This window comes from Parus major, chromosome 3 (assembly GCF_001522545.3).
Source record: "Parus major isolate Abel chromosome 3, Parus_major1.1, whole genome shotgun sequence".
Lineage (NCBI taxonomy): Eukaryota > Metazoa > Chordata > Aves > Passeriformes > Paridae > Parus > Parus major.
In genome coordinates, this window is record NC_031770.1 from 24,425,906 (window position 1) to 24,438,882 (window position 12,977).

Consider the following 12,977-nt stretch of genomic DNA (forward strand, 5'->3'; position numbering starts at 1 on the left):
TACTCTACATGGCAACACAGTTATTTAAATACCTCCTCTTCCACAGGGAGTTCAACCATTATTCAAAGAGAGGAAGCATATTCACTCCTGAGTGCTCCAGACATGGGACAGTTATGAAAAGCTTTCTGAACAAATGAGCAAATTTGGTATCCTGCAGGGAGACCGAACAGCTTCTGTCCCAACCTCAAAACTGACTCTACCTGAATGAACAGAGACTGGAAGGTAACTGGGTTCATGGACAGCAGCATTTGTTGAAGCCTGTCACTCCCTATTCAAGGGTTACTTATGAAAGTTAACATACAATGGCAATAAATACAGCTGACAGTAAGAAAACAATTAGATTAACATAAACAGTTGAGGCTATAATGCTATTAAAAGGGACGCTCAAGGAAACTGCAGCCATTTCTACAGCTGTTTTGGAAAGTCTCTGGCAAAACATGCTGGATTGTCATTCTAAATGTCTGTGCTTCCCATGCTGGTTTCCTGAGGAAGGGTTTGTGGATGGACTTGTTTATTTATGACATTTTTTTTACCCCTCTTAGCTGTAGCTGTGGATTCCCCAGCCTTGTGAAAGTAGTCATTAGTTGCCTTTTTTGGCTAGGAGAAATCAGTGAAGAAACTGGCTCTTGTCCAGAGGGTTCCTGGAATTTTCTACCAATCTTGTGTAAGAGCTTAATAAAGTCAAATTCAATTTTATGTAAGATTTGTTCCAAGGCCATAGGTGTTTTGTGAGAACAAAGAGAAAAAGGACTGAAACTATATTTGCTGCTCTGAAGTAAATAATACCAAATGAAATTCACATGGAACTCGGTAAGGTGATCATCCTCTAAGTGGAGGAAGACCACAGGTATCGGACCCTGTCATTTTAAATGGGAAGCAAAAGAAATCAGCATCACCTACTTACACATACCCTGAGGCTATTTTGAAGACAAGTTCCTTGGCTGTGCCAGCCTAAAGCAGCAATAAACTCCCACAAAAACAATGGACAATCACAGCACTTATGACCTTCTGTCCCTCTAGTGTTGACCTTTTTTTCTCTGGGAAACAGAGAGCAACCTTTTCTTTTATGTTTTAAAAACAAACACTTCATCGCAAATTCCTCCCCCTCTGGAGGAAGGCATACAGAGCAAACACCTAATGGATTTTAGTCACGTTATTTAATATGCTACTAGAAGAAGAACAGATGCTACAGAAAAAGTGCATTCTGAACCCAGCATAACAGCATAAAATGTAGTAAAATATTAGCTCTTCAGAAGACATTTATGCACTTGGCACTGAACACATGAAGCTGAACAAAATACTGTCTTACGCAGAGTGCAAGTCCTATTTATAGAAGTTATGTTCCTAACAAAAGCATCCATCATTTTCTGAAGTCTGCAATTCTGTGGTGATTTTCAGTCACATCCATAATGTCAACAATTGGTCACCCACACAGTACTGTATGCAGCACAACCGCCTGAATGCTGTTGTTCTGATCACTGATTACGGAGTTTGGCCTCTATGATTACATACTTATTGGGTGAGAGCCACACAAAGTGCTTATTTCTCATTTCAGCTGGCTGGAAGGACTTGCCTATTCCTGACAATCATCTGCTTGGACTAAATTACAACCCCTCCTCATGCTTCAGGACATCTCAAGCTGTGTAAAGGTTGCCCATCTCCTGAAGGAACCAGAACGACAAGTTGATGTCAGCCCAGCGCCCCAGTGCTTCTTGCTGTGGAGTGTTCACATGCTGGCTGATACCAGATTCAATTTAAGATCTTGTTCTTCAGATCAAGGACTGGGCCTCATATATCTCATGTACTACCTTGCTTGACAGCTTACCATGACCTAGCATGACAGCTGTGGTCACTGGTAATCACTGCCAAAAGGGAGGATCATAGGAGTGGGTGGAAAGGAAATCAGACATTCCTGGCAGCTGGCCTGCAGCTCTGAAGCTTCCTTTCACCAAACATCAGACTGAAAACAGATCTCCGCTTGCTGAAGAAAAAGTATGGGCTTCCACTTTTCAATCACTTTTCCTTAGTGCAACATAAAAATGGTTTCCTTTCTCTGAAAAGACGAGAGGAAAGGCAAAAAATGGGAAAAAATGCATGTGTTCACTCGGTAGCTTGAAAACAAAGGGCCAGAGAAGGCTGTTCTTCCCTGGGTTGTTACTGTCATTTTTGTTAGCAACAGTAGATTAGGCAGGCAGGGAATGACGGCCCTTGGAAAGCAAAACAGAGAAATGTTTAGCATATAAACAGGGAATTACACAACACAGAAAAGTTTTAACTTGTATTTTGATGAGCATACTCATACACAGAAAATGATATATTACAGTAGAACTTAATAGGTTACTGTTAAATTTTCACAGATTCAGTAAATACCTCCAATGCAGTTCCCCTCAAGGGCCCAACAGAATCGCCTCTACCTCCAAGGAAAATAACCAAAGTTTTTTCTCATAAATAATCCATCTGAACCCAAGGAAATTCTATGCTGTTTAGTCCCATAAACACTTCTCTCAGTAATGTGGAAGAGTTTCTGCTTGCTTGGCTAAAATTTCATCTTTTTTTAGGGCAGATGGAAGAGAAAGTAAGAAAGAGGAACAACAACTGACAGCAGTTGTGAAATCACACAGTCCACAAACCCATTGATTTGAAAACAAGTAAGTAAGATTTAGTAGCTATGTCCACCATGGTAAACCCCCAAAATACAAGAATTTCCCCAGCTTGTGGGCCTGCCAATAATTTCAGAACAGTATTGTGAAATCCTACAGCTCTTTGTTCCAGCTGAGCCTGCTTAATTGGAATTCCTCAGCATTTAGACATATTTCCTTAACAGCATATGATACAAATAATCACTTCAGGAGACAGTCAAACATATAACACAGGCTCTTTTTTAAAAAAATATTGTTGTTATAAAAGACAATAAGCAAGACAGTTCCCCAACAGATTTTTGTCAAACCAAATGTGATCAAAACCATCCCAAAGCTTTTGAGGTTGTACACACTGACAGATTAAAAGCCTTTCTCTAATCCCATGGCCACAACTCTTTCAAGTGAACAAACATGCAAAGACATTTCAAGCACTATGGCAATGTTGACTCGGAGCATTGTTAACTCCTACCAAAAGGCTGTGGGAAACAGAGAAAAATGATAGAAGGTTTCGTTTATTAATCTGTGATGAAAACCAGGCTTCTGTTGATGAAGGTGGGGGGGGGAAGGGGGAAGGGTAAAGATAGGCTTGTCTGCTTAATGTTTGGCCCAGTTATAGGTGATTTTTTTTTTAAAAAAAAGCAAGCAGCTGAGCACATTTCTTCTGGCTGTGTCTTTCTGTAGGTTGCCAGTTGCCAGCACTCACAAAGCACAAGTTATGTAATGAGCTCCTATCAGGAATCCAAGTTCAAAAACATTTCATGAACCCCCATGCTGTTCTTGCTGGAGCAAATGTTTCTGATAATGAAAAGTCAGTATCCCCCTGATTCAGCTGTCTTGGCCCTCTCCAATGGCAGCACTTTTTGCTTTCCCTCAATCTCTTCTCCCTTCCTCACAACAATCCCTGCTTTTTTCTTACAGGGTCTCTTCCCTGTGCCCCTTAACTGGCTTGTGCTAGAGGAGAAGAAAAACAGAGGAGGAAGCATTTTTGCCCCTCCCATACCTCTGAAACAAGCTGGTTTTCCCTGCTTATTGTTTGGAAATACCTCATTTCTTTAGCAAGTGCAAAAGAAACACTGGGTTTACAACCAAAATATATTCATCACAAGGCAGTACTGATAGAATAGCTTTTCTGATTTAATTTTGAGAGTAAATACCTAAATTTCAGAGCAATCTTTCTCCCAGAAATGTGTTTGCTTCTGATGGAATTATTTAGAGCACTTTTCAGGAAAATTTTGCAATTTTTTACTGAAATAATTATTGGGTGACTTCCTGAGTGAGGAATTTCATTTGCAAAGCAACCACTCTGCCACTTTCATATCATTAAAATCAATCAGGGAGATGGATAAAAGCATGTAAGTATTAAGGGATCAAAATTAGAGGGCATAAAGAGGAAATAAGGCAGAACTCTTTCAGTCTGGATTCATTGGGAGTTTTATGCCAGTATCTGAATATATAAATATTAGTCAATATATTTCATCAGGTAAATAACAAAAATCTACTTCCTTGGTTAAATTTAAATTGAAGAAACAAATTTAAATAAAATTGCAATAGAGTCAAAATTAGTGTAAAATACCTGTACATTTTAGAGATATGTAAAAATATCTCATCAAAATGGAAGCTTGAATTCAAAACACTATTAAATTGTGATTCCTTATGATTCTGTTCCCAGTGCAGTCACTAATATACTTAACAAACAGCTCATTCTTTAAGAAAGAATGAAAAAAATATTCCTATCATTGTGTCTAAGTAAATACAAAATTTAGGCCAAAGTATCTTTGGGAGGTTTCATCCATGACAGTCGGTGAAAAATTCCCATGTCTTTCAAGCAGACTTCAACACAGATACTTAGAGTCAGGATATCTGAACAAAATGTATTTAAAAGATTTGTAAGGTACTGGAAAAGTATACTGATAGGAACTTTCAGAGTACAGTTAGTTTAACTAATAAAATATCCATATTTAAATCTCAACGCAATTCATCACATCTTGAAATAAAGGAGATGAAAATTAAATATAAAAGTTATTTCTAAAATAGCAGCAGAAAGTTCTATTACTATATCAGACACAGTAATTTTCAAATAATTATTTAACATTTACAAAGATTTTTTTCTTTATTTTACCTTAAATTTCAGGGATTTGTTTATTTGTCAGTTCCGGTTTCCTCAAACTGAAATGATGAATCCTAGAAAGAAGGGAATAAAAGTTATCAGGCAGAGTTTGTTTTTAAAAAATCAGTCTTCCATTGTGTTAGCCAAAGATCACAAGTACTTCTGCTCCATTAATTTGTGGTTTAACAAGTCGCTTAAGCTGTATGTGTGGAGGAAGAATACCCTTTGTGTCAGTAGAAAGAACAGTTAACGTTACTAATATTAAACATGGATGGATAAATTATAATGAAGGTTCTTTTCACTTTAGTAACTCCAAACAGTAGTTATTTCTTTCAGTGAAGCAAACATCAATTAATTTATACCACTTTGAGGCACAGAAACATTGACCATCTTCCCAAGTCAATGAGAGAATCAGGAACAGCAACCAAGTGCTACAGGTTTAAGATGCAGCTATAAGAATACTTTAGAAATAATACCTTAGAAATTAAACAAAACACAAGAACCGCCTATGATGACTCAGACCTCAGATCCCACAACCACTTCAGAAACCTCATGAGTTTTGTTTCCATGAGTTCCCAGTGAAAACCAGGCAATACTGTTTAACTGACTGCAGATCACAATGCTATACAAGACCTGCTTTAGTTTTTATATCTCTAAAATAGGACTAATGGTACCAACATCTCTAAAAAAGACTTTGTATTCTTTCACATCAAAACGTGGAGCTACACTCATTTTGGACCTACGTCTACAGAAATCAAACATAGCTCACAGATTCAAATACTGCTCATAGGTTATGTCATTCCAGTCTAGAGCTCTGAGAAAACTGAAAATGTCACAAGTGTCAGCTTGCTGCTTCATGAAAAAGCATTGTGAATGAAACATGTAAAAGTAGCAACTGCATAAGCAAAGAACAGGAATCCTGGTTTGTAACTTACAGTCATTGAACACCATACCATAAGCAAAATCAAATATTTATTGCTCCAAGGTCTTATATAATTTGGTTTCTTTTCTCCCTCGAATGTATTAAACTTTGAAATATTAATGACTCATTATGTTGCACATGCTTTGCAAAATAATGCAAATTAATCTACATAAAACAACAATTTACTAAAGATTTTGTTGGTTTTGTAAAGCAAAAGAAAATACACAAGCACAGTTATTTCATATGACCAACAAATTTTTGAAGTCCCAAATACAAGTTCTGGAATAAAGTTTGAACAAATTGTTGATTAGTTGCAAGACTTATAATATAATGTTAGCTAATACTTGAAATCTTGCGTGGTGTGCTTGAATTTGCCTGAATTTGAACAAGACCAGTGATGATGTTCCTGGGCCTAGTGGCATTGGCACTACTACCAAACAGAAATCATGTCAGCATTGCTCTGAAGTGAGAAGAGAACAAGACCATTCATGCTTTTAAAGTACTCCTATAGAAAACAGAAATTAACCAACTTAGATGCTCACATGAGTAAGAAAGCAGGCTATGATCTTATAAACCAGAGTGAAAAAAATGTTCTGAAATTTTCCTTTTCAAGAAACTGCTTTCTGACTGGTAACATTGACTTCAGCAGCAGTCATAGAGAGACAGGAACCTGGACACTTGTAAAATTGTTACTGAAGGAAGAGAATTTATTTCAGTACCTAATCATCAAGACATGATTAGAACACATTCATAAGGTCTAACTTCAATTTCAGAAAATATTGCCCTACAGCCAAAAATGATAATGGATTTCAGAAAGCTGGGTGACTGGTGGAAAGCACTGTTGTGAAAGTAGTGAAAATAGCTACTTTCACCAGTTTGCTCCACTCAGTTTTTCAGCACCATCTGTTAAGGTTTGCTTCAAGGATTTTGATTAGGACAGATGCACAGCACAGCAACCTCCTATTCCCTGGTAAAGTTGCAGTCTTGTTTTCTGAAACAGAAATTTTCCCTAAAATGTCTCCTAAACTGAAGCTTATGCACATTCTGAAAGTAGCAATACAAGAACAATCATCAGACTTGTGGCCCTAAGTTGTTCTACATTCCAGTCAATCACATTAATTTTGTGCAATTAGTCAATGAGTTATAAGGCATAGTTCTGCTTGTACTTCTTTTGAATCAAGACAACTCATTTTTCATTCAGAGCCATATCTTTAATTAAATCCTTCTACATTCCTTAGAAATATGTGCTGAAAAGCATGTCAGTTCATCCTTCTTTAAGTCTCAGTTCGTGTCAGAGTAGTAGAAGGTATTTATGTAGTAGAGTTGATATTTGTTTGAATGCTACAGCTGTCTTTGTCGTCAGATTCATCCCATCTGCTTTTACCTATGTAAAAGCTGGGTATGGCCTCTAAATCTCATCTAGGATTCCTGCACCCTATTCATCAGAAAAAAATTAGGGGCTACCAGAGATTAATTATTATATATATAACTTAGGTAGTTTACGTATTTCAGATGAATCACTACCTGGATGCAGGTTTTTACTATTAATGAAAAAAGAAAACTAAAAAATAAAATTACTCATGGACATCTAAAGTCAAATTTAGACCATTAAATGTAGGTGAAATGCATTTTGCCTTTAGTATTTGGAACTCCACTTAGGATTGGGCGATCTTAGACTTACACCATGAACCTGCCTAGGCCATGGGAAGAAAACCCATACTAAATCTCCACCCATTAGTGAGAAAAAACTTATGGATGCCAGTGACTTCTATAAAAAACTATACCGGTCCCAATGGCATAGTAATTCATGACATTGCCTTGTTTATAGCATCTGAAACAAAGGAAAATCTGTATTTTCCAAAAGAAACACTGCATAAGTGCAATATTAGAGAAGTTTATAAGATTCCAAGTAGTTAATAATAAACAGGACAAAAAAACATGTCCGTATGCTGGCAGAACACCACCCCATGAATCATGCACCTACTGTGAACAAATATTTGTTGGACAGCTTCACTGGGTTTTTTTGATGTGTCATACTGCATTCATAGGATGACATCTGAGAAGAGAGGATGAGCAATGAAAGAATAAATGTTTTGGGTTATAGTAATAGCTTTTTTTAAACCTTTGGCTAGATCTTCTCCAAGGCCTTCCAGTAGTACTCCTACAGCTCCAGTGCAGTACTCTATCCAGAAGTACTCCTAGATACAGAAAGTACCAGTTCCCATCCACAAAGACACACAAAAATAAGAGAATTATCTTAAAGCAAAATAATTATGCATTCCAATGAAATGGCAATTTAAACTCTTTATGTAGGAATTGACAAATGCACAGTAATCTCAACACGTGCCAGAAAATGTTGTGGCTAGTATCAGCCTCATTAATTGTTTTCCTAGATAATCTAGTGATCTTGTGATCAGCACAGGAGAGGCACAAGCATTGTCAGGTGAAAGACTTGAGGCAACTTTCTGACTGTTGGCCAAAATCTCCCCCTCCTCTTTCCCTCCCCATAGCATTCAAAGTCTTCTAACTCTCTGCAATAAGGGTATGTGATCTCAAAGGGACCTGACAGAAATGAAACGGCCATCTCAGAAGATGGACACATCAGATCTCCTAAATACTTCTTTTGTTGCCAATAACATGGAATGTTATTGGCAACAAAATGCTACAGAAGACATGTGAATCTTTAACTAAAATAAAATAAAATTTTAAATGCAATATATGTTTAAATATTTAATGAAAACAATAAAACATAAAAACTTTTAACACAACGATGCTGCAAATATTATCTCAACAGGGTCTGAAAAGGTTGGATATGTTATAACAAAATCAGTAGCAAAAGAAATCTTTCACTTAACACAATGTCTGAAACAGAAATAATGGTTATAATGATGGCAATTGGGGAAGAAAAGGCTACTGCAGATACAGCCTGAGAAAACTGTGCACACCCAACACTAGAAAAGGATCTTTTTCTCAAGATTCTTTCTGGCCCTTCCTCACTGTGCTCCTTTCTCAGTACAGCATTAGCTGCCTGTAAAAGCAGTGAACAGGCACAGTATTGCTAGGAAATAGAGAGGACAGCACAAAGCTCAATTAGAGTACATTCTGAGTAGGAATTATTTTATCTTCAAGATGGAGAAAGGAAATAGTTACTCCAGTGGCTGAGAAAATCATGAATGCTGCAGGAGGAGCTCCAGTTAAGTCAAAGACTATGAAGTCCCTACTGGTGTGGACTCTGTGCCTTCCAGGATGTGCCTACATTGAGACACCCAGTTCTGGTAACCAGTGGAAAGATACTTTGAGCAGCATGATCTGAATCTCTTTACTAGATATTCTGCTAAACCTCCTTGAAAGTATGGAGAGAAGGAAAGCCAAATTAATTCTGTGTTATAGTTCTTCCTAAAGGATGTGAGGAAGTGGAAACATTCTTTCCACAGGTACTGCTGAACAAAAAAGAGGCACAGCCACTGGAAGGCTGCACAAAGGTTGACTCCATCTGGAAGAATGTCCTCACGTATGTCCACAGTCAGATGAAAAATTCAAGGAATGAAGACCAAAGGACACCTAGGAGGGATTGCAGACAGGCAATAAACTACAGCTTGCAACACAGCTGCAAAGATCAATACAACTCTGTGTTGAATGCACATATGCATCTGGAGATAGTGCACACTGGACACTTCAACAGTTAATACAGTTCCCAAATGATCCTACATGGAATACTGCAGACAGCTGAGCATCAGTTTACCAGAATCATATGATGAAAAGTAGTGCAGTTTCTGAGCCAAGGAATGCTTTGTAATAGATTACTATTTAATTTTCTGTATAAACATATTTATAGCGCATCTAAGAGGTCTCAGAGAAAGGACTGTGGACAGCAGCCTGGGGTAGTATTTGCAATGTAAACACCAAGAATGAAGGGAGTAAATTACAACTCTAGGCAGAGAAAAGTAATCCATCTATTGAGAAAAAAACTATTGAACAAAAAGTATCAGGCTTTGGTAAAATGTCTTAAAAATATGAGGGAATTTTCATTGCACGAAAACTAGCAGAAGACCAGATGACTTAATAAGTAATTTCAAAAATATGCTTCTCAAATTCTACCCTGTACTAATTTTCACACTATTGATTGGAATGACATGAAAACCAAATAAATGAGGACACTCACAAACACATTGAAGAGAATATTGAGGAACATATCTGCAATTTTCTGTGTGGACTCCTTTGAGTGTCTGCTTGCCAGAAGACTGCAGAGACACTGAACTCCTAGTAAGAAGCGGGACTAACTCAAGGGCTCCTCAGCAAAATCTCATTTAAAAGTTATTCTGCTGTTTCAACAGGCAATAACAGCACTTCCCAGCTTTAGAATTTATTTTTTTCAAGTTCTGAATTAAAATTTTTCATTGTTTTGTGTCTTGTGGGTAAGAATTTCTCCAAGGTCTGTTTCTTTTCCTATTTTCGGTGGATAAAGCCTTAAGAAACACAGTGAGTCCCACAGAGATGTCAAAAGCAGTGGGTAGAAATCAGTCACACAGTCTTTGCCTTCAGCACATCAGCTGACTGACTTTACCTGAGGAACTGACTTACCCAGCACAGAGATTTATAGATTCTGTGTCAGAATTTAACTGTTGGCACAGCAATATATGTTGCATTATTCACTTCATCCTCTGCAAAGACATGTTTCATGCAAAGGCAAAGGCATTTACCTCTCGTTCATCTTCAAGACTACTGTTTGCAGCAACTGCTGCTTGCCTGCAGACTTCTCTAATCACTGAGCAGAGAAAAGAATTCTCCTAATTGCTGAGAGCTTTTGGTTTCCCAAAATAGCTGACCTTCTTCCTTTTTGAAGAAAAAACTTTCCTCTGCCTTTCTGCCTGCCTCCCCACCCCCTTCCTGCTGGCAGACATGAGAAGAGAACTGTGTTTGTTTTCACGGTAAATGGGAGGCCGGAGCAGTGACAAGGCTGATCTCACAGTTTCCAGCTGTAACATTTGATTTCTTTACAGCTGCACTTATGCAGAACTCAGAAACTAAATTAGTCCAGTAAGAGCAAAATGCATAAAAGTCTCTCAGCTAAAAAAAAAAACAAAAAAACCAAACAAACAAAAAAAACCCAAAAGAACCTGAAATGTTTGAGTGGTGGCAGCATGGTTCTTGACATGAAAGCAAATACTCCAGCTAAAACACAAGAATTATTTGGGCCAAAACTGCTGAACTGCAGCTGAGCCTCTACTTCCATAAATAGGGATATGCCAGCTTTTCAAGTGTTGAAGATCCCAGGTTTTACAGTAAAACAAGACAAAATTTGGCATTTTTAGATCACCTGAAAATGTCCTGGAAGGGCTCAGGGAAATAATTTCAAGTTCCACTTAAAAAAGAGGAAAAAAAAACCCAATTACTATTATAAACTTTCATTATCTCTCACTAACAAAGACAACCATCTATCAGTCATTGTGACAATGCTGGTCTGCTGCTTTTGAGTTTGTGTAATTTTAATGTGCAGAATTCTTCTCTTTAACACTACTGATATTAAGGATTTACATTAGTCTCTTTCAGACATTAAAAGGGCTTTTCTACTTAGTTTTTCTTTTCTTTGGACAACAAGAAGAACAACAGAAAAACATCTGAACAGAAACTCAAACTAGATAAATAGGGTTTTCAAAAGAAACTGATAATTTTTTTAAGTAATATTTTTATGACCCCTAAAACAGGTCTGATCTTCTGCTGGAAAAACTTAAAGTTTCTTTGAATGTGTAAGGGCTGAAGTCTGAAGAGGAAAGGAATTAAATAAATTTAATATAATCACTTGAGTGTTTTTGACAAGATTGTTCAGAATGTTTAGATAATGAGCATCCAAAGGTGAAAATCTGACACTCTACTCCTAGCCCTGGCATTAACTTCATAATCTTTTAAGTTTTTATTAATGCTAAGTTCAAGGCAGAAGAATTAATATATTTATTTTTCTTTTATTTTAATGAAAATGCTTCTCTCATGCACAGACTTTCAAACTGAGATTCACCAAACAACACACTCTTCTGGAAGACTGAGAAACCCTTTCCTTTGCTCTCAGCCCAGCAGTTGGGAGGCCAACCATCCTGTGGCTCCAGGAGGTTAAGACCAAGCCTGTAGATTCACCAGCAGACACCTGGAAGTCCTGAGACCCCCTGGCTCCAAGTGAGGCTCCCAGGTTCTTAACTACAGCAGCTCTGGAGCTGACTGCAGCACAAGGCAGGCTGTGTTGCAGACCATCAGAAGGGTTTCCTTAAAAAGAGGCCCATTTCCTTTTTCACCTCTTAGCAGATCAAAGCTGACCCTTTGTCATACATTTTGTTTCATTCTGTTCAGCTTTATAACAGAAGTTGTTTTGTTGGAAAAGGCTTTGGATAGCTCTAGCTGTCCATGTATTCTTATCCTTGAAAGAACTTTTGGTTTTGTTGTAAGATCAGTGACATGGAAAAGACTTCTTGCACACAGCATCGTAATTAGTGTGGTGAGCCCTACTGTTACTCTGCAAGTTACCAGGCAAACCTGACTTCTGTTCTTATTTTCTAGAGAGACAAATAGACAGAGTTGGTGTGTGATCCAAAACCTGTGATGAGAAGGTTCAAATAGAAGATATTAAGAGCTAGAACACTTCTGCAGACCTGGGGACCTGGGTATTTCCAGCCTTGCCACTACCTTCTCTGGAGCATTTTTTCACCAAGCACTTCAAGCCCATGGGAGCTATTGTCATCCTTCCTTGGTATAGATGCTTGCAAATTAAATGATAATAGGAAACACTCACATTTCTTTCAAATCACAGAAATCTTATTTCAATTTGAATTTTGGAAAGAAACTTGGGAAGTACTAATTACTCCAGCTGGTTCATTCCAGGACAAGCAAAGAGAAGAGAAAAACAAGGCTCTTCAGCTCTTGTTGCAAAAGAGCAAAGCAGACCCAAAGCAGAAGCAAAGAGAAGCAGAGTTATGAGGTAAACTCCTTGGATGTGCCTTTTCCAGACATTACAGCTCACTTCTCACTCATTCTTTCTCTCAACCAGTCCCATTATGACACCATAAAGTAGAGCAATTTGAGGTGACCCTGGATTAGGCCAATTGCAGGCAGCTTCTCCATAACTGCACACCAGCTGGGAGCTGTTCTTACACAGCCACATGCACTCTGCCCTCTCCAAGGCAAGCTATAAGAGGCCACTGCCAAAGATGCCCATTCCTCCATTCCCTGCCAGCAGCAACAGCTTTGGGTCAACACAGCTCTCGATTAACTCCTTGTACATCTAGAGAAGCAGCATGGAGACAGTCTAGGATGAACCATGTGC

General features: G+C 38.0%; 1 long non-coding RNA gene across 2 annotated transcripts in view; it reads right to left on the reverse strand.

Annotated features, from left to right (window-relative positions):
- LOC107201673 overlaps positions 1 to 12,977 on the reverse strand; it is a 193,179-nt gene that overhangs the window by 53,379 nt on the left and 126,823 nt on the right. For both annotated transcript variants that reach the window (XR_004496783.1, XR_004496784.1), the window contains one exon: positions 4,759 to 4,820. This is a non-coding gene — a long non-coding RNA (uncharacterized LOC107201673). The remainder of the gene's footprint in view (positions 1 to 4,758; positions 4,821 to 12,977) is intronic.